The 24,875-nt window shown below is 38.7% G+C and overlaps 1 long non-coding RNA gene across 1 annotated transcript in view; it reads left to right on the plus strand.

The window, feature by feature from the left end:
* LOC120226423 overlaps positions 1 to 19,704 on the plus strand; it is a 137,874-nt gene extending 118,170 nt beyond the window's left edge. Inside the window, exon 3 of the long non-coding RNA XR_005527013.1 lies at positions 19,537 to 19,704. This is a non-coding gene — a long non-coding RNA (uncharacterized LOC120226423). The remainder of the gene's footprint in view (positions 1 to 19,536) is intronic.
* Positions 19,705 to 24,875: the final 5,171 nt, after the last annotated feature.

Genomic DNA, 24,875 nt, shown 5'->3' on the forward strand with positions numbered 1-24,875 from the left:
GACTATAAAGGCAAATATGCCACACGCCTCTTCTCAGGTAATGGCCTCCACCTCAAGAATGGTATCACCAAGCTTGGCCTCTGTACTGGGATGAATGTAGACCTGTGCCCAGTGTGGGTCTAGCCAGGAAATGATGGCTGTTTCTGCAGCCACCCCTGCTCTCCTTTAGGGATTTTCTCATAGCTTTCCTTTTGGAAGGAAAACCTCCCTGACCTTCTCCCTAAGATGGTGGGGGGATATCTCCCTTCTCACAGACCCTCAAACCATGAATGATGACCTCTCCTGTCTTCTTCTTATAGGATCTGGTAGTGCCTCCATCCTGTGGACTTTGCCTCCATTTTTGGATTCTCTTTTTCTCCTTGTTTCTCCCTGGCTTCAGCATGGACTTTGATGGAAGATGGAAGTCTCCTCCTAAGAATAGAGCCAGGGATGGGTAGGGAATGATGGTCCATCTTCCTTGGTCCCTGCCAGAAGGATGAAACAACAGCTGAGCACCTCCTCCCTCATGTGCTAGTCTTTTCCTCCTCTTTCTCCATATCAGAGAGTTGAGATCTGCCCTCCTTTCACTAACTCAGTCTCCACTGACAAGTGCCAACACCTGCCTTGGCTCAAATTCAAATCTCTCTGTCACCACTACCACCACATATACATCACTTCTGCATCACCTCCTGCCCAACTCTCCATCTGCAGTCTCACCTTCAAGATTTTGCAAAGGTTATGGCCGGTTATGTTCTGCTCTGAAACCTGCAATAGCTTCTCCCCTTACTCAAATTTAAAACAAAGCCTAGACTAAACCTATTCCTAAGGCTATGCACATTCTTGTCCCAGCCTGCCCTCCCTTCTTTCAGACATTAGACCATTCTATCAACAGAAGGGTCTGCACATGAGAAAGTTGAAGAAATGGGGGGATTTTTTTTTAAATGATGACAGCAACCTTGTCTGAGTTTTGGTGGTAGTAGGGCTGACCTCAAGTGCTGGCACTTCTGGGAACTTGCAGTGTAAAGGCATGAAGTACCTTTTACTTTCAGCTCTGGACTTAAGACTTAAGCAGTTTTGTGGGATGGGAGAGGCAGTTCTGCCAAGATATGGAATGTGACCTCATATTCCATATCCTGGCACAGTCGAATGAATGGACTGAAACAACCCAGTTCTCCGTCTTTTCATTTCCTTCTCCTTTCTCAGGAGTGAGTCCGTAGAGATGGCTGGTGATAGATAGGAAGGTAGGGTGGATATGAAAATTAAAGGCTCCAGAGCCTTATGTAATCTGTTAATGACACTGCAAAGAACACAGACTCTAGGCAAAAATACTCCCAGCCCTTTCATTTGAAAGCTCTGTAACTCTGGGCAAGCCACGAACTTCCTTGGCCTTTTTTCCTTGTCTGATAAATGGGGAAGGTGGTACTTATCTTTCACAGTTGTTAAACTATATATGTAAATATTAAACGAAATGCTCATGTACTAATTATGGAAGTATCGCCAAGTGTCCATTGATAGGAGAATTGATAAAGAAGATGTGGTACATATATATAACGGAATGCTACTCAGCCATAAAAAGGAATGAAATCCTGTCGTGTGCGATGACATGAATGGAGCCAGAGAGTTCTATGCTAAGTGAAGTGAGTCAGTCAAAGACAAATACTATATGATTCATTTATATGTGGAATTTAAGAAATGGAACAAATGAGGGGCGCCTGGGTGGCTTAGTCGGTTAAGCGTCCGACTTTCGCTTAGGTCATGATCTCGCGGTTCGTGGGTTCGAGCCCCGCGTCGGGCTCTGTGCTGACTGCCAGCTCAGAGCCTGGAGCCAATTTCAGAGTCTGTGTCTCCCTCTCTCTCTGACCCTCCCCTGCTCACGCTATCTCTCTCTCTCTCCTAGAAATAAATTTAAAAAATATATTAAAAAAAAAAAGAAATGGAACAAATGAACAAAGAAAAAGATAAACCAAAAAACAGATCCTTAACTATGGAGAATAAACTGATGGTTACCAGAAAGGAGGTGGGAGTGGGGGAGATGAGTGAAATAGGTGAAGGTGATTAACAGTAGTTACCACAATGAGCACTGAATAATGTATAGAATTGTTGAATCTCTATACTGTACACCTGAAACTAACATAACACTGAATGTTAACTATACTGGAATTAAAATTTTTAAAAATGCTCATGTACTTAATGTCAGACCCATAATGAGTGCTCCATGAAAAGTAGACTTAATAAAGTATACTAGTATTATTCTCACTGCCATTTTTGTGACTTTGAAGGTTATATTTTATCCTTAAAGTCTAAGTGTCCTTTAGACAGAATGCTTGAAGAGAGATCCCCTTCCCCCAAACAGTAGTAAGTTCTGTAATAGCTGAAGTTAAGCATTAGAAAGTGATAAATTGGAGAGTGGTATACTGTTATATGGAAATAACCATATAGTAGCTAAGGCTGAAATGTTACCAATATTAAGCTTAGAATTATTTACCTCTTTGGTTGATAGTCACAACAAACTTGTAAAAAAAAAAAAAAACCTGTAAAATTAGCAATAAGATAAAATGAGTTTCATGGTTTTTTTCCTGGATCTTAGTTATGATGCTTAAGGGTTAAAAATTGAAGCAAAAAATTGATTTCTGAGGTTCCATACGACCCATAGTTTTCAGCACCGGTAAGCAAAAAACACACCATATGAATTAATATTAATACTACCATTATAAAAACATCTTAGAGGCTATTTCAGATGAAGAGACTTTACAGTTTGCTCAGGAAATGTTTTTAACAACTATAGTTTCATCTTAATCTTTTCTAATTGCCATCCTGTATTATTGTCAATGCAAATATTTTAACTTTTTAAAAATATATAATAAAAAGCCTCAGACAGGTATGTACTGTTCCATTTGCAGAGTAATAAAGGATTGAAAATATTAGACTGTTAATCTTTATATGTTCATGAGAGAATTATTGTAAAATCCAAAACTTAATTTCAGTTCTAGACAGGATATCTTGAAGTTACAAGTGAATTGCACTGGATCAAAATGAGCATACACAGACATGAAGTAGATTTAAAGAAAACTATTGAGGTTCCTAGGTGGTTCCGTAAGTTGAGCATCCAACTCTTGATTTGGGCTCAGGTCATGATCTCATAGTTCATGGGTTCAAGCCCTGCATCAGACTCCTTGCTGTCAGCACATTGGCATTATCTGCCCTCCCCCCTCAAAATAAATAAATAAACTTTAAAAAAAAACCTATCATGCAAAATGTTTCCTTGAACTCGTAAGTTTCATCAAACCATGGCTATCACAATAAAAACAACTGCTACTTATTGAATAAAACTAAATACTAGTTACTTTATCAGACATCTCAAATATACGTATCCATTTAACCTTCAAAATATATGCCATAAGTAGCATCTCTGTATCCATTTTATAGATAGGGACACTGAAGCTTTACAAGTTTCAGTAACTTGCCCAAAGTCACACAGATTGTGAGTATCAACCTAAGATTCACACTGCTGTTTGCAGTCTCAGTAAATGGAAAATATAGGCTTGATCTAGCTACCCTTGCAACTATCTAAATATCAGTAAATTAGGTAGATAAAGATAATTAGAACTGGAAGAAAGATCTGGTCTGAGTCCTCACTTTTTACAGGGAAAGTGGTAAACCCAAGGCCAGACAACTAGTTTTTGGTAAAGCTTTTGATTGGAACCCCCGAAGACTTGCTTCATCTGGTGTTCTTTTCCACTGTTTCTTTAGACAAAACAAGTCAGCGGCATGAGTAGGTCCATCATAGGACATGACCTTCTCTTCTTAAGTCAAGTGAGCCAAGACTATGGATGTTCCCTGGCAATTACTTTCCCCCATGACTTTAGGAATGTCTTATGTAATGTGTCCTTTTGAAAGTTGTCTGTAAGTCATGGGATGGAGTTGGATGGAATATCAGAGTCCAAATGGACTAACTCATTCCTTCTTGGATAAGGAAATTCTATACAAATGAGATGAATAGTTTTCTCTAAGGTCACACACCACTTTTCAGTAACAAGGCCTTGCCCATTCTACCACACTGCTTAAACATTTGTACTGAGAAAGGGAGGGGGAGAAAAGGAAGGAAGAAAAGGAAAGTGTATAGTCCTAGGGCATTTTGTTCCTAAAGGTATTATTATGAATTATTTTTTTACAGTGGAGAATCCTTCTCTGGAGGGAATAATTCACCCCTTTTGTATCTTTTTTGTTTTCCCTATTTTGAACCTAATGGATTCATCATATACCTCAATATTTGCTCATGGAAACATGGATCATTAGCCTGTAAATAATCCATAAAATTTTACATTCAAATCTTAATTGTCCAAACCTTTCTTTCCTCAAAACCTTGAGTATGTAAACCTATGATAATAATCCACACGAACTGAGCAGAAATTTGGCTCCAAGTGTTGCCAAATGGTTTCTGAGTCAATGAGCATTATATATCAACAAGGTGCAAATCAGGTTAAACCGAGGGGCCCACTCCTCCAGAGTCCAGCTTTGTTTACTCTTCCCTGTTGGCAAGAAAACTGGAGCAAAGCCGTATTTAATATGTGTGAAGTAGCCAGACATTGTGAGCGGGTGGTAACATGAGCCTTATCTCTCAGACCATTAATGGAGATTGGAATAAGCAAAGAAAGGGAAGCTGATAGCAATTGTTACAGCAATTTTGAATTCATTGCGAATACAGTTGTATAAGAGATCTTGGAATTTCTGCCAACTTATCTCGCGGCTGCAAGTGGCAGCTGTAATTGATCATGCCAGTGGCTTGAACACAAGAATGCCCAGCTATAAGAAAACAGGAAAACTCTGAACTGATTTAACAGATGAATTAGAAAGTGATAATTCACATTGCCAAAGAGTTTTTCATTTTGTAAAAGATTACGGTAATTGATTTCCTAATAAGCTTTCCCAGGGCGGCTAACATATAATTTTTAGAAAATTAAAATTATGCCTCATATGCAAATATAAAATGAACACATGTCAAAGATTTTATTCACTCATTTATTAGTGAGGGTATTGGGAAAATGTTAAGACTGTGTCAAAGAGGAGTGCTTGGGTGGCTTGGTCAATTGAGCGTCCAATTCTTGATTTCAGCCCAGGTCATGATCTCACAGTTTCAAGAGTTCGAGTCCTACATGGGCTCTGCACTGACAGTGCAGAAATTCTCCCCTTTTCTGTGCCCCTCCCTCATTCGCACTTTGTGTTTCTCTCAAAACAAACAAACAAACAAACGAGCAAACCTAAAAAAAAAAAAAAAAAAAAAGACTGGGTCAAAGAGCATTTGAAGACAAGATACTTATAGGCAATTTAATAAATAAATGTTAGGAAAGCATTATTGAACTAAATACAAAAAAACTGGTTAATATCCTACAGGGCAATAGCCATCACCTTTGGGATTATCAGTTTCACAAAACACATTATTTGCTTCTCTACTGGACAAATGCCTATGTATTTCATGACAAGATCACTAAGTCTGAGACCTGTAATTAGCAGTAAACAGTAAATTAAACAATGACATCTCCTAGATAATCTGTGGATGGGCTTTCAACTCGTATGATACTGGCAGGACTTGCCATCTACATTTTTTTTTTTGCCTTTTTCCAGTTTTGGATACTTTACCTTAAGAAGGCATTTAATGTTTAAAAATGATTTGTATGGGGGCGCCTGGGTGGCTTAGTCGGTTAAGCGTCCCACTTTCGCTTAGGTCATGATCTCACGGTTCGTGGGTTCGAGCCCCACGTCGGGGTCTGTGCTGACTGCCAGCTCAGAGCCTGGAGCCAATTTCAGAGTCTGTATCTCCCTCTCTCTCTGACCCTCCCCTGCTCACGCTGTCTCTCTCTCTCTCTCTCTCTCTCTCTCTCTCTCCTAGAAATAAATAAAAAATATTAAAAAAAATAAAAAAATAAAAATGATTTGTATGATATTTTTTAGTAATATAGACATGACATAAATATGTATATAATGATATGGAAAAAGAATTCAAATTATTAGATGAAATAAGAGTTGTATCCAGAAGAATGGAAAATACTTAGAGGAACCCTTTGAGATGAGACAGTATGTCCTAAAGACCCCTTGGATTTATTACTATTTATCAAATGCTCACTGTATAACTTTAGATATTTTATAAATACTATATCTAATACTCATATACTGACCCTGAAAATAACTTGTGTGGTAAGATAACTGATGATAAGGAGGCTAGACAACTTATCTGAGGTCGTATAGCTAACCAGGTAGAAGAGCCATGGTCTAAACCATGGTCAATTTTTGGGCTCCAAGCCTGTGCTTTATAGAGGTTACTCTGCCCTCTGCCATGTGTCAGCATTTCATTGTAGGGCTAAACATGTTAGCATTTTCCACATTTAGTTTTAAGCACAAATACTGACTCTCAATACTTGTCTCCAATGATACCTGCAGCTGATATTTAATGGAGATTTACTGATGGTTACTGTGCAAGTGCCTTGTTCTTGTCTTATTTAATCAACACACCTCTATGCGGGAGATTAAAAAGCACCCTTAGGGGACATCTGGGTGGCTCAGTCGATTGAGCATCCAGCTTTGGCTCAGGTCATGATCTTATGGATTATGAGTTCAAGCCTCACATTGGGCTCACTACTATCAGTGAAAAGCCTGCTTCTGATCTTCTCTTTCCTCCCTCCTCTCTGCCCCTCCCCTGTTTGCTGTCTCACTGTCTCCCTCTCTCTCTCTCTGTCTCTCTCTCTCTCTCAGAAATAAATAAACATTTTTAAAAAAGTGCTTAGGTGTACCTGAGTGGCTTAGTCAGTTAAGCATCCAACTTCAGCTCAAGTCATGATCTCACAGTCCATGGATTTGAGCCCCAGGTAGGGTCCTGTGCTGACAGCTGGGAGCCTGGAGCTTGCTTCAGATTCTATGTCTCCCACTCTCTCTGCCCCTCCCTGCTTGTGCTCTGTCTTTCTCTCTCTCTCTCTCAAAAATAAATAAACATTAAAAAAAGATTTTAAAAAAGAGCTTCGCCTTTTGAGCTAGCTTATAAAAAAAGCACCCTTGGTTTACAGACAAAACACTATGATACTAACTAAATACTATTTGTTCTAATTTAGGAATCTCCAAATGCCTGGTGGCATAGTCTATCTGCAAAATAGAGTGTCTTCCCCTTTCAGAGTTTATAATCCATGAGAGACTATGTAAATGTAAGAACATATTGACATTTGTAAAACTATGCAAATATTGAACAGAAACATAGATTAGAGATGTGAATCATGTACCATTCATAGCTTTCCTAAAGCACTGTGAACATATCATTGAGATAAATGTATCGTTGGTAGCTTCTAATTTTTGGAAAATCATTTTCTTGCTTTATTATTATGATAGTGCAGAGATTAGTTTAATAATTGGGACTTTCTGACTCCAGGCACTCAATTCAGGAACTGGTGTTATATACCTTAAAGTCCTTCCTTCCTTCCGTCTTTCTCCTCCTCCCCCTTAATCTCCAGGCAAGAAATTTCTTGGCAGGAAAAAAGAAAAAAAAGAAAAAAAAAGAAAGAAATTTCTTGGCAGGACAAAATACTTGAGAAAAACAAATTTTTCAAATTCATATTTACTTTTCCACTTTTTCTGTAGGTAATTATCCCTAATAGTTACCACAGAGTTAATCTATCACTGTCCCTTTCCTGCATCTTGCCAGAAGAGAACGTTGGCACTAATGGGTAGAGATATATAGACACCTATGTTATCGTGGGAACTGAGCACATCTGATTGAAGATTTGTGGGGTTTAAATGAATGCATGTGTAGGACACCTTGTCTACCCTTTCTAACCCATTAACTGCAACCTGCATATCTATTCTACATGTCTCTTGGTGTGAGAATCTTACTGGATCAGTGCGATGGGGAATCACAGAGTCAGGAGGGACCTTTAGGGAGCATCATGTCCAAATTCTGTCAGTGAAGTTATCTCTTTTACAGCATCCCTGCCTTACAACTGTCTAATCATAGGGAATTGTCTATGCCTTTGTGGACTCTTAATGACTAAGTGTGTTATTTTGAAGGGCTGCCATAACAAATTATCACAAACTGGGTGGCTTCAAACAGCAGAAATTTCTTCTCCCACGGTTCTGGAGACTAGAATACTGAAATTAAGGTGTTGGCAAAGCCACACTTCCTGTGAAGCCTCTAGAGAAGGATCCCTCCTTGTTAACTTCAGCTTTTGGTCACTCCAGATATCCTTTAGTTTGTGCAGCCTAACTTCAATATCTGCTTCTTTTGGTGTCTCTCATCCCATGGCTGTCTTCCCCTCTTATAAGGATAACAGTTATATTGGATCAAAGGCCAAACCGAATGGCCTCATCTTAATTTGGTTACATCTGCAAAGACCCTGTTTCCAAATAGTGTCACATTATAGGTGCCAGGGGTTGGGACTTTAACATATCTTTTTTTGTGTGAGGAGTGGGAGGGTAGGGGTGGTCATGATTCAATTCATAACACACAGTGTAACTGAAAGAGCTAAATGATTTGCCTGGGTATGTCCCATTGCTCATGCTTCTGTTCTTGGCTTCTTGGCTAAGAATCCTTCACATCTATTTAGTCTTGAAGCCTAGCCATCGTTCTTTCCTTGTGACCCTCTCCACGCACCTGCCTGACCTAGTATTGCAGAGAGATCCCAGACCCAGTCTTAAACATTCCAAGAATCTTGTTCTGTTTTTGGGTAGGTGAAATTGCTAAAAGTTCTTTTTTATCTTTGGTACGAAATCTGAGTTAGTGTAGCTTTCAGCCTTTGGTCCTAATTTTTTTTTTTCCTGCAGTAACACATGAAACCAATACATCTGTTCTTACAAATAGTGCCATATTTTTATCAGTGTAATTTATAAAGAGATTTCATATTTTCAAATTAAATCTCAATAGAAATTCTTATAGGTTAACAAAATGAATGGTCTATGGTCATATGATCTTTGAGCTGCAAAACTTGGATTTCTCGAAAGTCATCTGAGTCTAGGTCTGGTTCTTTATATTATACCTTAATTGTAGTCCTCTTCATTACCACACTTTTAAAGATATTTGACCAAATATTTACATATCCTGCTTTCTAGTAGTCTCCTTCTTACTTTTATTCCCAAGATAAACTTTTGTATAAATACTCCAGGAGGTATATATGAGAATGTTCTTGGCAGCACTATTCATACTAGCAAAACTCTAGCAAAACCTAACAGCCCATTGACAGGAGAGTAGACATGAGAATATATTTATCCAGTGGAACGTTATTTAGCAGTCAAAATTATTGAACAATAGCAATAAGGATGGATAATATGAATGTAATGTTAAATGAAAAAATAAGTTCCAAACGCATACATTAAATATAATACCCTTTTATAAAGTAAAAAATAAAATTAAGACTATACTTTTAGGCTTCCTTGAAGATGAGATCTAATTATAATAGATGAAATGAAAGATAGATAAAACACAACAGACAAGAGGTGGTTTAAGTTGAGTGCAACAGGGAAATGCCAGGTGATGACCACATACTGGTGTCCAGTTACTACTGCTGTGTGAAAAACCACCCAAAACTTAGTGTCATAAAACAACCATTTAATACTGTTCACAGAATCTATGCATCAGAGATCGGGACAAGAAACGATGTGGATATTTTGGGTTTGCTCCATGATGTCTGAGCCCCAGTTCACAAGATTGGAAGGACTGGCTGAGATTTTGGCAGTTGGGAACTGGATTCATCTGGGGATGTCTAGCTGTTGATGTTGGCTAATGGCTGGAACACCTAAATGTGGCCTCTCCACATGGATTCTCAGTGTGGGCTAATTTGCATTTCTTCACAGCATGATGGCTGCATCCCAAGCAAGAAAAGCAGAAGTGCAGGTCACCCTTATGACCTAGTGTAGCCACATAAGTCACTTTTGCCAGACATTATTGGTCAAGGCAGTTACATTGGTCTAGTTTCAAGAGGAAGGTACGTAGGCCTCACCACTCCACTGTTAGAATTTCAATATCATACTGGAGGAATGGGAGCCATCTTTGTGGCCACCTGCCAGAGCCACCTTGTGGCCACTACCAGAAGTGGAAGTAAGTTATTGCCAAGTTCTTGATTTCTTTTAGGCTGGTGGGTTCACGGGATCTTGCTACATCATTAAAAACACACCAGCAAATAATCAAACATAAAAATAAACAAGAACATTTGTGGATCAATGAAGAGAATGTGTCTTAAACCAAGTATTATGATTACTATACTCTTGTGCCTTTAAGTCCAATGAATAAGTAAAAACAAACCTGATGGTTAATATTCATCTCCCTCATCTTGAATGCCCCAAATTTCTTAAATGTTCATCATCTGATGTGCCTTTAAATCTCCTCACCATTTTGGTCATGCTCTTCTCAGTGCTCTCTGTTCGGTCAGCATTTCTGTTAAAGTGTCACATCAGAGGGCAAAGATGGATTCTGTCTAAAGCAGAATACAGTGGACTATTTGCTCTTATGATCTGTATAGAATATTTCTATTAATAATGTAATTTACATTAACGTTTTTAGGAGCCATCTCACATCACTAGCTCATACTGAGCGGGGAGGTCAGTTGAAACCTTTGCATTGTTTTTTTCATGTGGTGCCATACCTCACCATACCCCACCATACCGTATTCTTCACATCATTGAATCCAGATTCTCTCACCTTGAATTTTGCAATTGTTTTCATGAATCTGAAGACGTTTACACTTTTCTTTGTTAAATTTTAAACAGATTGCTGTCAAACCATTTTTCAGACCTTTGAGGTAAAGTAGAAACCCCATTGTATTATCTAGTGTATTTAAAAAAATTTTTTTAATTTATTTCTGAGGAAGGGAGAGAGAGAGAGAGAGACAGAGGGAGAGAGAGAGAACAGCGTGAGCAGGGGAGGGTCAGAAGGAGAGGGAGATACGAATCTGAAACAGGCTCCCGGCTCTGAGCTGGCTGTCAGCACAGAGCCCAACGCGAGGCTCGAACCCACGAACCATGAGATCATTACCTGAGCCCAAGTCAGACGCTTAACCGACTGACCCACCCAGGTGCCCCATGTATTATCTAGTGTATTAACTGTCCTCACCAATTTTGTGACATTCACAAACTTGATGAGTATGCTGATTATGTTTTGATCCAAGTTGATCAGAGCAAAGAGTAAAATCCTGATGGGGTTAGCATGACATGATTTGTTTTCAGTGAATCCAGGCTCCCTTTCTTTTTAAAGGGTGAATAATTCGTTGACATAGTTGGCATTTCAAGAAAAGGTAGATGTTATATTTGCCAGTCTATGGTTTTCCGAATCTCTTTCAATGTTTCTCCATTCATTTGTTTACTCATTCATGTTACAGACACTATACTAGGTACTGGCAATAAAAAAGTAAGATAAAGCCTTTAGCTTTATAGACCTTATATTTTGTTTCTCCTGCTCCCCACTCCTTTGAAAATCAGGGCTTCACATATCTTTTGGTCTTCTGGCCTAGCTCCATCGTTTCCCTTAAAGCACTTAAAATGGGTTCAGATTTATGAATGTTATACTGAGAAGACAAGGATAGGGTAAGAAGGCAGGAAATTGCTACCTTACTGAGGCAAGTCTTTGTGGAGGAGATGGAATTTCAGGAAGTCTTAAAACATTTGATGAGTTTTCTGTAAATCTTGACTGAATTTTGTTAGATTTGACATAATACAGAAATATCGTACAAATTTGAACTAATTATTAACTTTTCCTGAACCACATAGTAAGTGTAAACACTTTTACCACCACTGGGAAAAATCATATAGAATGTGAGCACTGGCGTGCATCTCACACTAAAACCAGTTTTCTTTAAAAAAGTATGAACCTTATTAAATTTCCCACTTAAAGTTTTATTTTGATATTCTGTATGTGCACATAATACTAGGCTAAAAACACTTCTGGAGACAGTGCCTCAGGCATTGAAGAAACAAAGTTTACACATTTTATTGTAGAACCCACTTTTGTCTTGAAAGCTGTAACTTTTTACAGCCTGACTGTGCTCCGTTCTTGTGCTAATAAACCTATAGGGATAAGAAATTGAGATTTTTGCTAGAAGTGAGCCAACTGTAACTCTTCTCCAAATTTAAGTGTTAGCGTTGTCATTTCACTACTAATATGGACTTCGTTTTACCATTCAATTATTTATTCTTTCTCAATCCAAAATTTGCCCATCATGCAAGGTGTGTGCGTGTGTATATTTTGCTGCCATTTTCTTGCTTGCCTGCCCCTTTCCCATTGTCTAACAGTTTCTTCTTTCAGAGTGGAAGGGGGAGAAAAAAAAAAGGTGGTCATGGTTCCCTTTCCTTATTTTTGCTGTTTGTTTTCTCAAAGGCTAGTATTGGCCAAATTGAAGGTGATAAGAAGCATTGGATTTGTGACAACAAAATGTGGTTTTTCTTAGGGCTTCTTAAAGCAATCAGTCATCGAGAGATACTTAAAGAGAAAGGAAACAGGAGAAATAGGAAGAAGGTGGAAATGGTGAGTCTCTAGAAATTGTGGCCACAGATCCAAGAACATTTCTTCAATTATTATGCTATTGAATAAAGTCCTGGGCTAATTTCTCTGCCTCTGACAGAAATCTATACTTCGTGTTTTTTTTTTTTCTTTCTGTTTTTGTGGGGAAAGAAGGCAAGGGGGTGTGGGGAGTAGAGGCAGGGCCAGGAGGAATGCTAAAGAAGGAAAGGATAGAATGGAGGTAGGGATAGGAAGGGGGGGTAGTGTAGGATGCCTTGTGTATCTGTAGGAATTGAAATGAGATTTCTTATTAAATTCCAAATTTGAAGGCAATTTGGGGGAATACATTGATGAGTTTGGCCAATACCATACCACATTTTGGTGTTGGGTTTTGTAAGACAACTTCAGAACTTCTGAAATCCTTTCTCTACTATGATAGAGAAGGAAGATGGACAATGACTGTGAACTGGCTGCTTTACTTGGTCAATGGAAAGATGAGTAGAGAAAAGCAGGTCATACTGGCAAATTATGATCCATTGACTTATACATTATTATTTACTAAAATTAAATACGTATTTTCTTTTTGGATATAGCATAAGCTTAAAAACTTGAAAGATGATATTTGCCTTTTAGAAAGCCTCTTCTAGAGGTTGATACATACATTGGCTGTTAATATATTCACAGAGGTAAAACTATGGTGATAAAGTTTCTTTTTTATTACCTCTTTTCAAGATATTCATCATCTGTTGCTTGATAGCATATACACTATTTGTAGTTAACTTTCCTATCCTGTGTTTTTATCCTTTATTTAGTCTCTAACTTACCCTCAGAAGCCTCCCATTGTTGACTGAGACAAGAAACAATTTTTACTTTATTTCCAAAGAAAATTAATATAAAGGGGGTCTCCTATCTAACCAATCTTCTTTAGTCCTTTCCCAAATAATGTATCATTTGAGAATCTGTTGAAAGTACAAGCCTTCTCTTCATATATATATATAGGCAATCCCAGCTTAATACACTTTATTTGGGATTTGGGGCAGCAAAAGTAAGAGTGAATTATATTTTTTGGGACTAGACATGGAGATAGATCTGATACCGGAACAGAAGCAGACAGGTGTTATACATCTTTGGACAGAGTATTTCTTGATGGTGTGGGAGCTTCTTTAATTAAAATATCACGAGAACAGCTGGCCACCAGCTAGCACTGGCAACACAACAAGAATGTCAATAAACGCATCACGGAAGAAAACTTACAGGCACAGCTGTTTCTAATGGAGACTTTGAGTCTGTAGCCCTACAGAAGAACTTCAACTTTTCCATTTTGCTCACACTTGCTGTAGCATCTTTAATGTTGAAAATAAACTGAGAACTTCCCCAGAATTGTTAAAAACAAAAAAAACACCAAGGGCTTTCAGGCTTTGTAAAACGCTGGAAAAGTAGTTAATTCCAAACAACTCATCACATGTTTCATTGTGAGTCACTGAAAAAACAAAAAAATGAGCCCCAGGACTCATGACTTGGTTGTCTCCTTTAACTAGTAGACCGCAATCCCATTGGCAACATGAGAGGGCTCGGTTCCAGGATGCAATGCCCAAAGTGGAGGGCAGGGGGCACTGATGGCAGCTCCTGAGGCCAGCACACAATTCAGTGCATCCCAGATGGGTCAGGAATGAGCCCTGGACAAGTCAGAACACGGGGCTTCTGGTTTTATTTCCCACATTTGGCAGCCCCCTTCTTCTCCTCTATTTCCTTCACTTTAAGGGACTAATGTCAGGGTGAAGGAAGAGAGTACATAGTAAAGCGTTTTGAAAGCTGCAAATCATTAATCTCATGGAAGGCCTTATAATTTCTCCACTTTTACATAACTGGAAAACGATGGTAAGTAACATAAATCCTGCTGGTGCCTTTTCTAGCATTGGTAACCTACTTTAAAGTCAGAAGAAGCTCTAAAGCAGGCGAAATATGGGAGCTTATATACAGCAGTCCCTCCCGATCCCTGGTTTTGCTTTCTGCAGTTTCAGTTACAAGTGGTCAACTGTGGTTTGGAGTCAGGTAATCTTCCTTCTGAGGAATTCATAGGTCAATAGCAGCCGAATGCTAGGTGACAATGCCTGCTTTCGTTTTCCTCACTTCTTACTTATCATGCAGACATTTTATCATCTTTCCATCTTCACAAGAAGGGTGAGTACAGTACAATAACAGATTTTGAGAGAAACCACATTCACATAACTTTAATTACAATAAATTATTATGCTTGTTCTGTTTTATTATTAGTTATTATTTTTAATCTCTTACTGTGCCTAACTTATAAATTCACCTTTATCATAGATAGCTACGTATAGGAAAAAACATAGTATATATTGGGCTTGATGGTATGAATGGTTTCAGGCATCCACCCAGGGGCTTGGAGCATTTTCCCTGTGGATAAGAAGGGACCACTGTATACATATTCTTATTCCTAGTGTGGAACGAAAGGTTTGAAAATTTAAATGAATAGTGTAATCACAACACATTTCCTTGACTCTCTTCTCAAAATGGATGTATAATCTATTCTACAGTCCTGATTAAAAAGACGGGCGCCTGGGTGGCTCAGTAGGTTAAGCTTCTGACTTCGGCTCAGGTCACGATCTCGCAGTTCGTGGGTTTCAAGCCGGCGACTGGCTCTGTGCTGACAGCTCGGAGCCTGGAGCCTGCTTCGGGTTCTTTGTCCCTCCCCTGCTTGTACTGTCACTTGCTCTATCAAAAAATTAAAAAGTAAGTAAACATTAAAAAAAAAAAAGAAAGAAGTTAGCAGTTTACCTAAATGGAAAAGAAAGAGACTGAAATTTTTGGAGGTTCATTATGTGTCAGACATTTGATAAATTTTATCTCATGTAATCCCTTACAACAACACAGGAAGAAAGTAGAGTGTTTCTTATTTTACAAATGAGAAAGCTGCAGCTTGTGAGGTCAGGTGGCTTTCTTACCACTCAGCTGGGTATCAAATCTAGGATTTAAGTCCAAGTTTGTCCAACTCCAAAATGTATGTTCTTCCTATGTACCATATCACATTCCACCTTAAGCATTTTATTGTGAAATAAGGACTGATTTGATTAAACACAGTAAAGGGAATAGGCCAATTTATTTACCCATTCAACAAGCCTTTCTTAAGTATGTATTATATATATGACACTAAGTACTAGAAATACAAACATGCAAAAAGAGACCCCTATTCACAACAAAAGCTTCTTTTTTAAATGTTTATTTATTTTTGAGAGAGAGAAGAGAGTAAGAGAGAGAGAAAAAGCAGGGGAGGGGCAGAGAGAGAGGGAGACGCAGAATCTGAGGAGGGTCCAGGCTCAGAGCTGTCAGCACAGCTTGAAATCAAGAGCCCCAAAATCGTGACTCGAACCAAAGTTGGATGCCTAACCAACTGAGCCATTCAGGTACCCAACAAAAGCTTCTTGAATTCATCTACATTTATCAAAAAAGAGAAGCTCATTAAAAAAAAATGGAAGCAACTCCCAAGCATGATTCAAATCCTTTTAACTAACGAGCTTTTGTTTCATTAAACCTCTCAGCATATTAACATAGGATCATCTAAAACTAAGAGTTTCTACAAAGATCTTGAGATCTCCATCTCCAAACCTCATGCCCCATCTGAAATTTTAACTGGAGCAGCTTCATACACCTCAATGGTCAAAAGAGAAGTACAGCAGTCTATTCTGTGGGCTGACAAAGGCCACTCAAATTTCAGAGCTATCTAGTTGGCAGGAACCAAGTGAGTCTTGGATAATTAGATTCAGGGTTAATAAAGTAAAGTTAAGATGTCCCTGGTTTTGAACCACTAGGCGGGGAGACATTGTCTTATCATGTCGGTCGAGTTTTATTTTAAAAACCATTTATTTTGGTGCTTATGGTGTTAACCATCACTGCCTAGACACTTGGGATTTTGTTTCAGAAGGAATTCCAAATATTACTTATAAGAAGCAAACCCTTGGGGTGCCTGAGTGGCTCAGTCAGTTAAGCGTCCGACTTCGGCTCAGGTCATCATCTCGCGGTTCGTGGGTTTGAGCCCCACATCGGGCTCTGTGCTGACAGCTAGCTCAGAGCCTGGAGCCTGCTTCAGATTCTGTGTCTCCCTGTCTCTCTGACCCTCCCCTGCTCACGCTGTCTGTCTCTCAGAAATAAATACAAAATATTAAAAAAAAAAAAAAAAAAGAAGCAAACCCTAATCTCCTAATGACAAAATATATCCCCGGTGACTGAGAATTGGGTAGAATGACAAAATGAACACAATGGTTTTTACTTGAGTGATATGCCAGCAGAGGGCAATATTAGTTTTCACACTTTTCCTAATACCTCTTCTGATCCCAAATAATTAAGAATGAAACAGCTATTTGGTAGAACTCTCGGGTTGTAATTTGTTGTTGTTCCATGCAAATAAGACTAGTCACATAGTAGAAGCACAGATAAGGTATAATGTTGATTATTAAAACTCCAACATCTCTGATGAGATTAATGAAAACTCTAGAAAACTCACAAAAGCTCTAGATATCTGTTTAATGTGGGTAGGAGGTTACCATTTCTTTATGGCATTTTCCTAGTGTTTAGCACAGAGAAGGTTCTCAATGACTATTGTTGAATGACTTATAAGTAATAAATGTTGATCAAATACACACGTGCAGATTGGGGCCGAAGCTGAGGGTAGGGATGAAAACTTCTCACACTTCCCTCTCATTTAGAATGCAGTCATTTTTTTTGAGTAATGCTTCTGTTACCACCTTGGAAACTAGTTTCTGGCCTTTCTGCAAATTTTAGGGCAGCTGTAAATCAATGAGCTTAGTCTTCATAGCTTTGCCTTAGTGGAAGACAAATGCTCTTCCTGAATTTTCCGTAGGAGAGTTCTGAGGCTTACTTAAGATTGGTAAAGATACTGGATTTGTGAAAAACAAGATTAGGAAATTTAAAATATTGATGATTAATTGCTGGTTGGGTGAAATGAGCCACTTGAGAGAACTAAAGTCACAAACACTAGAATTATGATTTTCTTTGGGCTGAACTCAGTTGAAAGATAGAACACAAATTGTGACTCTGTGTACATGTGTTACACACTAGATATCTCTGAATCTTACTTTGTCATTTTTTGTGTGTAGTCATTTCATCATTGTTTATTTTGTTCCTTATGTAAGATGATAGCAGCAATGTTAGGAGTTTGAATTAGTTGGCACAATGCCATTTTTCTTCAACATCTGTTAAATATGGTTCTAATTTTATACTCTGTTTCAGCATATAGCTAAATATTTAGCATTAAAAAATACCCTTTGGGGATGACTGAATGAGTTTTCATGCTTCCAATAATTCATTGTGCGTTTGTGTTTAGAAAATCAACTTTAAGGCATAAACTACAAGCCCGGTGGGAAGAAACCTTTTTCTGTGCACTCTTGATGTTTAGCTTTTTGGCCAGCTTATAAGTCACAGCAAAAGAAATTTGCAGAGATGTTTTCAATGCAGTACAGAAAATCCTCTACTGAGGGACTTGGGATTAGCCACAGTGTGAGTGGAAGGATTTGGCTAAGATTTTGTCCATCAAGTCTCAGCTAAGTTTGCCCACCAGGGTCATTTATAGGCCAATGCAGCTCAAGTTCCATAAGAAAATAACACACCTGATCTGTCATCAATAAGGTGTTCTGTTTAGGCAGTTTTTCCGGGGAAGAGATTAGGTTTATGCTCTCTTGGGTGGCACACGCTTGTACTACACTGCCTAGTGGCTCCAAGTCCACAAATTGTTATTGGGCTGGAGTTTGTCGCCAACACCATAGTGAAACTGAGCGGTACACAAGCTAGTAACTCTGGTTGCATTGGCGTGCTGTTCTGATTGAGGTAGCAGTTGCAATTTATTATAGAATTTAAAAAAAAGAATCATGGATCTCTTCCATCCTTAGTGTTTCAGTAATAACACTATACTTTCTAAGTTTTGCCTAAGTGGCAATGATTTGCCATATGGCAGTGAGCGACAGTAGCATTATTGCTTTAGGGTACATTTTCAATGTTTATTTATGGTACATAATGCCGTTAGTCTGATTTCCAATAGGCCCAATAGAATTTCTTTCAGATGTTCAGTCTTTTAAGTGCAAGACATGACTCTGCTGATAAAATGTACTCACGAATTACCATGAATTATTTAATTCATTTTATTGTGTGAATGGCAAAATGACTAATAAAAATTAGTTGGATTTCTTGATGGTACCTTATTCATGCCTCACTAAAAATGGTTTGAGGGCTACTTATGCTATTTGTTTTATAAATAACCTTTTTATCTTACAATAGTTTTAGATTTATAGAAAAATCGTGCAGACAGTATAGAAAGTTCCCTTCTATCCCTTATGACCCAGCAATGGCACTGCTAGGAATTTACCCAAGGGATACAGGAGTGCTGATGCATAGGGGTGCATGTATCCCAATGTTCATAGCAGCACTCTCAATAATAGCCAAATCATGGAAACAGCCTAAATGTCCATTAACTGACGAATGGATCAAGAAGATGTGGTTTATCTATACAATGGAATACTAAATGGCAATGAGAAAGAATGAAATCTGGCCATTTGTAGCAATGTGGATAGAACTCGAGGGTGTTAGGCTGAGCGAAATAAGTCAGGCAGAGAAAGACAGATACCATATGTTTTCACTTATAAGTGGAACAGGAGAAACTTAACAGAGGACCATGGGGGAGGAGAAGGGGAAAAAATAGTGGGGGAGAGGGAGGGAGGCAAACCAGGAGAGACTCTTGAATACTGAGAACAAACTGAGGCCTGATGGGGGTGGGGAAGAAGGGAAGGGGGGTGATAGGCATGGAGGAGGGAACTTGTTGGGAGGAGCACTGGGTGTTATATGGAAACCAACTTGACAATAAACTATGAAAGAAAAAAAAAGGAAGATTAAAAAAAAAGTTCCTTTCTCATCTATAGCCAGTTTCCCTTAGAGTTAACATCTTTCATTGTTATGATAGATTTGTTATAACTGGTGAACCATTATTAACTAAATATTAACTGAACTTGCACCATGCTTAGTTCATATTTGCTCAGTTTTTGCCGAATTTTCCTTTCCTATTCCAGAATCCCATCCAGGATAGCATATTGCACATTAGGATTCTCTAGACCATGACAAGAAGTCTCGAGGAGATTATTAAAAGGAAGACGACAGATGCTTTTCTCATCACATCATATGGAGAGTATGTGCTATCCTCTCAACAATAGCCAAAACAGGGAAAGAGCCTAAGTGTCCGTCAGCGGATGAATGGATCAAGATGTGGTTTATCTATACCATGGAATACTACATGGCAATGAGAAACAATGAAATCTGGCCATGTGTAGCAACATGGACGGACCTTGAGGGTGTTATGCTGAGCGAAATAAGTCAGGCAGAGAAGGACAGATACCATATGTTTGCACGTATAGGAGGATTAGGAGGAACTTAACAGAGGACCATGGGGGAGAAGAAGGGGGGAAATGGTGGGGGAAAGGGAGAGAAGCAAGCCATGAGAGACTCTTGAATGCTGACCAAAACTGAGGACTGATGGATGTGGGGGGAGAGGGGGATGGGCACGGAGGGGGGCACTTGTGGGGATGAGCACTGGGTGTTATATGGAAACCAACTTGACAATAAACTATTTGTAAAAAAAAAAAAAAAAGAGAGTATGTGCTATCAATGTGACTTTTTACTCTTGATGTTAATTAACCTTGATCACCTGGGGGAGTTAGCAGTGGCCAGGTTCCTCCTCTGTAAAGTTACTATCTCTTGGGGGTTAGTTACTATGTGCAGCCCACATTTGAGGGGTGGGTATTTATCCTCCATCTTTTTGATACGGGGTTATGTACATATATCACTTAGAACTCTTCTGTATGGGAAAAGATCATTTACTTGTTTATTCATTCAATTTATTTGCATCCTAATGGGCTCCATGATACTTATTTCACACAATGGATTATAATCAATGTTTTGTTATTTTGTTGCTTAAATTGTTCCAGCTTTGACCGCTGGGAGTTCTTTCAATTGGCTTTTGCTGGATCTCACAAACTGTGGGATCATCACCTGAGCTGTGATCAAGAGTCAGATGCTGAACCAACTAAGCCACCCAGATGCCCCAGCATTGTCATCCTTTTTACTTAAGGAAAAAAAAAAAGATTTTTTTTGGCGGGGGGCACCTGGGTGGCTCAGTCGGTTAAGCGTCCAACTTCAGCTCAGGTCATGATCTCATGGTTCGTGGGTTCAAGCCCTGAGTCGGGCTCTGTGCTGACAGCTAGCTCAGAGCCTGGAGCCTGTTTCAGATTCTGTATCTCCCTCTCTCTCTCTGACCCTCCCCGACTCACGCTGTTTCTCTATCTCTCTCAGAAATAACTAAAAAACATTAAAATAATTTAAACAAAGATTTTTAACTGAGTATGGCTGAAAATAAAAAAAAGAAACAAAGAAAATCAGTTTTCATGAAATATTCCCTTATATCCTTAGAGGAACCTGGACTTGCTTATTATATTTTGATTGATGTGTTTTGAATAAGACTAAGGTATTTAAATAAAAAAGTGAAGGCAGAAAGTTGAACCCAATTTATTATTACTGAAGTCAACACTTCTCCTCTTTCATTAATCGGCATAGAAAAAAAGTATGTGGAAGATTGTGACCAGCTGTAGTTCTTCTGAAAACGGAAAAAGAAGAAAGAGGCTTAAATTATATTAGAAGAAATATAAGGGGGAAATATTCTGATAAAGAGAGTTGTTAAATGTTGGAATGTAAGATAAGAAGAGAAGTTAGAATTTTTCTTCTGTTTTTGAAAATTAGGACAGATTCCCAGCTGTCTAGAATAGTAGGTGTTTTCTGATTTTTCAAAGCTCTTTCCCCTCCCTGAATTCTGACACATCTTTACATCTGTAATCAAAGCCTTAGCCTAGGAAAGCCCGTACTTTGGAGATGTGGGAGGAAGGTGTGTATAAAAAGAGAAGAAAGATTTCACTCTTAAAAAAATCATACTTAGAATAAAGGTCAAAATAGGAATTGGATTATATCTACCACCTGAACTGGACTTTCATGCTTTTCATATTTTTCCATATCAAGTAAATCCATATTGGAACATCAATCTTCCCCTTCTTCATAGCCCCTGATGGTTAATAGGGACTGGTCACAAGCACTAATGGATGTTTTCTTCTAATCAACAGGTGAGTGGCTAGATATTCACAGCTTTCTCCATTCCCTTTTTGAAAAACCATTTTTTTAAGCTGCTTACTGCTAAGTTGTCCTTACTTTTACAACCCTTTAATTATCTCTCTGGAGGTAAGTAAAGATAATTTTTGCATAAATAAGATGGTTTAGGGGCGCCTGGGTGGCTCAGTCACTTAAGCTTCTGACTTTGGCTCAGGTTATGATTTCATGGTTTGTTGAGTTTGAGCCCCGCATTCGGCTCTGTGCTGACAGCAAAGATCCTACTTAGGATCCTTTGTCCCTGTCTCTTTTTGTCGGTCCCCTGCTTGTGAGCTTGCGCATAGTGTGCTCTCGCACCCGCCCGTGCTCTCTCTCTCTCTCTCTCTTTCTCTCTCTCTCTCTTTCAAAAATAAACATTTAAAAGATTTAATAAGATGTTCTAACTAAGTATATTAGCCTTATAATGCTAAATTTTCTCTACAGAATGTTTATTTTCATAAAAATGTCATATTGGGGCTAGTAATAAAATTATTTTGCATGGTGGCAATGGAGTGTTTTGGAAAGAGTGCTGGAAGATCTAGGTTTTACTCCTGGCTGTATCACATGCTACTGATGTGATCTGGGGCAAGTTGCTTGATGTTCTGAGTTATTTTGCTTGTCTCTTAAACAGTTAAGTAATATATATCTTACAAGGTTATTGTGACTATTCATGCAGATGAGTTCATATATTCATGTATGTTAAGATACTTGTTAGATGGCTGTTACTTTTATTATCATTATTATTAATCATTATACATTCAGCAGTTCATTATATATTATTGAATCCCTACAGTGTTTTGGGCACTATGGGCTTATAAAAGTGAACCAAGCACAGCCCTTTATTCTCAAGGAATTCATAGCATTGTGGGAAAACTATAAAATTAGTTTGAATTGATAAATAATGAGGGAGAGAGCTCAGAAATAGGCTTACAGGCAGGAAAAACTCATTCAAGGCCAAAGAATGTTTCATGGATAATTCACAAAGCAAAAGAAGCCAAGACTATGGTATCATTTCTTTTTTCCTGAAAAGGCCTATATAGTAAGGGTGCTATTATATTAATGCCAAGACTCTGAAGTATACTGTAAAGCAGTGATATATTTCAAAGTCTCATTCTTAGAATGTTCACTTTTATTGTAAAATAACAGGGACAATGTGAATAGGAGACAAAGGGAGGAGAATAAACGTGAAGAGGAAGAAGGTGTGAAGATCATGACAGATGGTCTAGCTTCTTTGTGTGAACTTCATCTTCAATCTCCTCTTCTGTGAAGTGGGGATCATTCTATTAGCAACCTTACAGTTTTCGAGTAAGAGTTAAAGGTGATTAAATGTGTGCATACATGTAAAGCACTTAATAGTGCCTTGGACATAGTAAGCACTCAACGATTATTAGCTAGTCCATCTGGTGAGGTGGAAGAGTAATGATTACAGGTTCGAAACAGACTGCCAGCACTACTTCAAAAGTTTATGAGATCTGGGACAAGTCATTTTCTGGGCCTCAGTTTCTCTCTGCAAAATGAAGGCCCCAGGGTAGAAAAATGATCTCTAAAATCCTTTCTAGCTTTTGAATTGGGATAAGGTGGCAGAAAAGACCAGATGTGTGGATATTGCCAGGGTCCTGACTTTACGGGGACAGAAGCTACCTGTGAGAGAGGATGGAGGTGTGGGAGGACATCTGGAGAGGTCGTTTAGGATACATTTTAATTTCTTCAACATTTTTTTCAGGAAGTGAGGCAAAGGCATTCTCGGTTCAGGCTCTTTCCATTAAGTGTTCACTTAGACTTTAAACTATTCTTCTCAAGTAGCATGAGGACAGCCTGTAGTCCTCTCAGTCTTTATTTGGGGAAGGGGTGGATAGCTGAGGTCCTTATAGAGATGATCACAACTGAAACACAAACCAGAATCACAAGTCCTAAAGAGCCAGGACACTGGCTGAGCCAAAAGGGAGGCTCCCTTTGGACCAGCTACCAGCCACATGGTGCCTGTGTCTTTTCCCCCTCGCTGAGAGCCAGTTTTCTCCTCCTTAGGCAACTTACTTCCCATTCCATTCCAGACGATGGGAATTTTGACTGTAAGGAGTAGGAGACCTGGGCCCTGGTGCTTTGCCTTCTTCTGGGGCTGTCCCCCTTGCTGACCACAGGCTTTGGGGCTTCATTACAAAAAGTAAAAGCAGAGTGTTACATTCCCCGAAGTACGCCATGACATAGTTATTCTGTGCTTTCTTCTCTTGACATTAGTACCAAAAGAATAAGAATGTAAACATCTGTTTTATATAAGCTAATTCTAGACTTTTAACTTGATTAGTATAAGAGAATATTTGATGTGATTAATTTTCCAGTTACAGCACACTGGCTTTCCGTTCTTTTATTGCCTTCATAAGGGAGACAAGAGAAGAAAAAATAACCTAACTTTAATTTTTTTTTTTTTTTTTTGGTTTTGAAGCAGTACCAAGTATAACCATTATAGTTGGTACAAATATTTTACTTTTAATTCGATTGTAGTAACAAGTTACCTATCCTGTAGAAATGTGCTAAAATAAACTAAATAAAACAGCCTCATTACATAGAGGACCAGACATTCTGGGAAGGATCATTCATTGAGGATAACATCAAAGCCATTTAGTGCTTTGCAGGAGACAGTTATTTAGAAAGCACTGTATGTACACATCACTTCATGCAATCTTCTGCAGAACTCATTCTTTTAAGTTCATGTTTTTCTGAGCTACACTTTATCAGGCCTAGTGTGATGAATGCTTCCAACTAGGTGATCACTGATCACTTGACATACTTAACCAGCAGGGCACGTGGGTGGTTCAGTCGGTTAGGCGTCCGACTTTGGCTCAGGTCATGATCTCACGGTTCGTGGGTTCCAGCCTTGTGTCGGGCTTTGTGCTGACAGCTAGCTCAGAGCCTGGAGCCTGTTTCAGATTCTGTGTCTCCCTCTCTCTCTGACCCTCCCCTGCTCATGTTGTCTCTCTCTCTCAGAAATAAATAAAACATTAAAAAAAAAAAAAAGAAATACTTAACCAGCAAGCAGGACCTTATCCTGTCTGGGGCAGGAAAAAGAATTTCAAGAGAGAAAACTGAATCAGACAGAGGATTTTAAAACTTTTTTCCTTCTTTTATCTTTATTTTTGAGAGAGAGACAGAGAGAGCGTCAATGGGGGAGGAGCAGAGAGAGAGGGAGACACAGAATCTGAAGCAGGCTCCAGGCTCTGAGCTATCA

This window comes from Hyaena hyaena, unplaced genomic scaffold (genome assembly GCF_003009895.1).
Source record: "Hyaena hyaena isolate Hyena2069 unplaced genomic scaffold, ASM300989v1 scaffold_1687, whole genome shotgun sequence".
In the NCBI taxonomy this organism is placed as follows: Eukaryota; Metazoa; Chordata; class Mammalia; order Carnivora; family Hyaenidae; genus Hyaena; species Hyaena hyaena.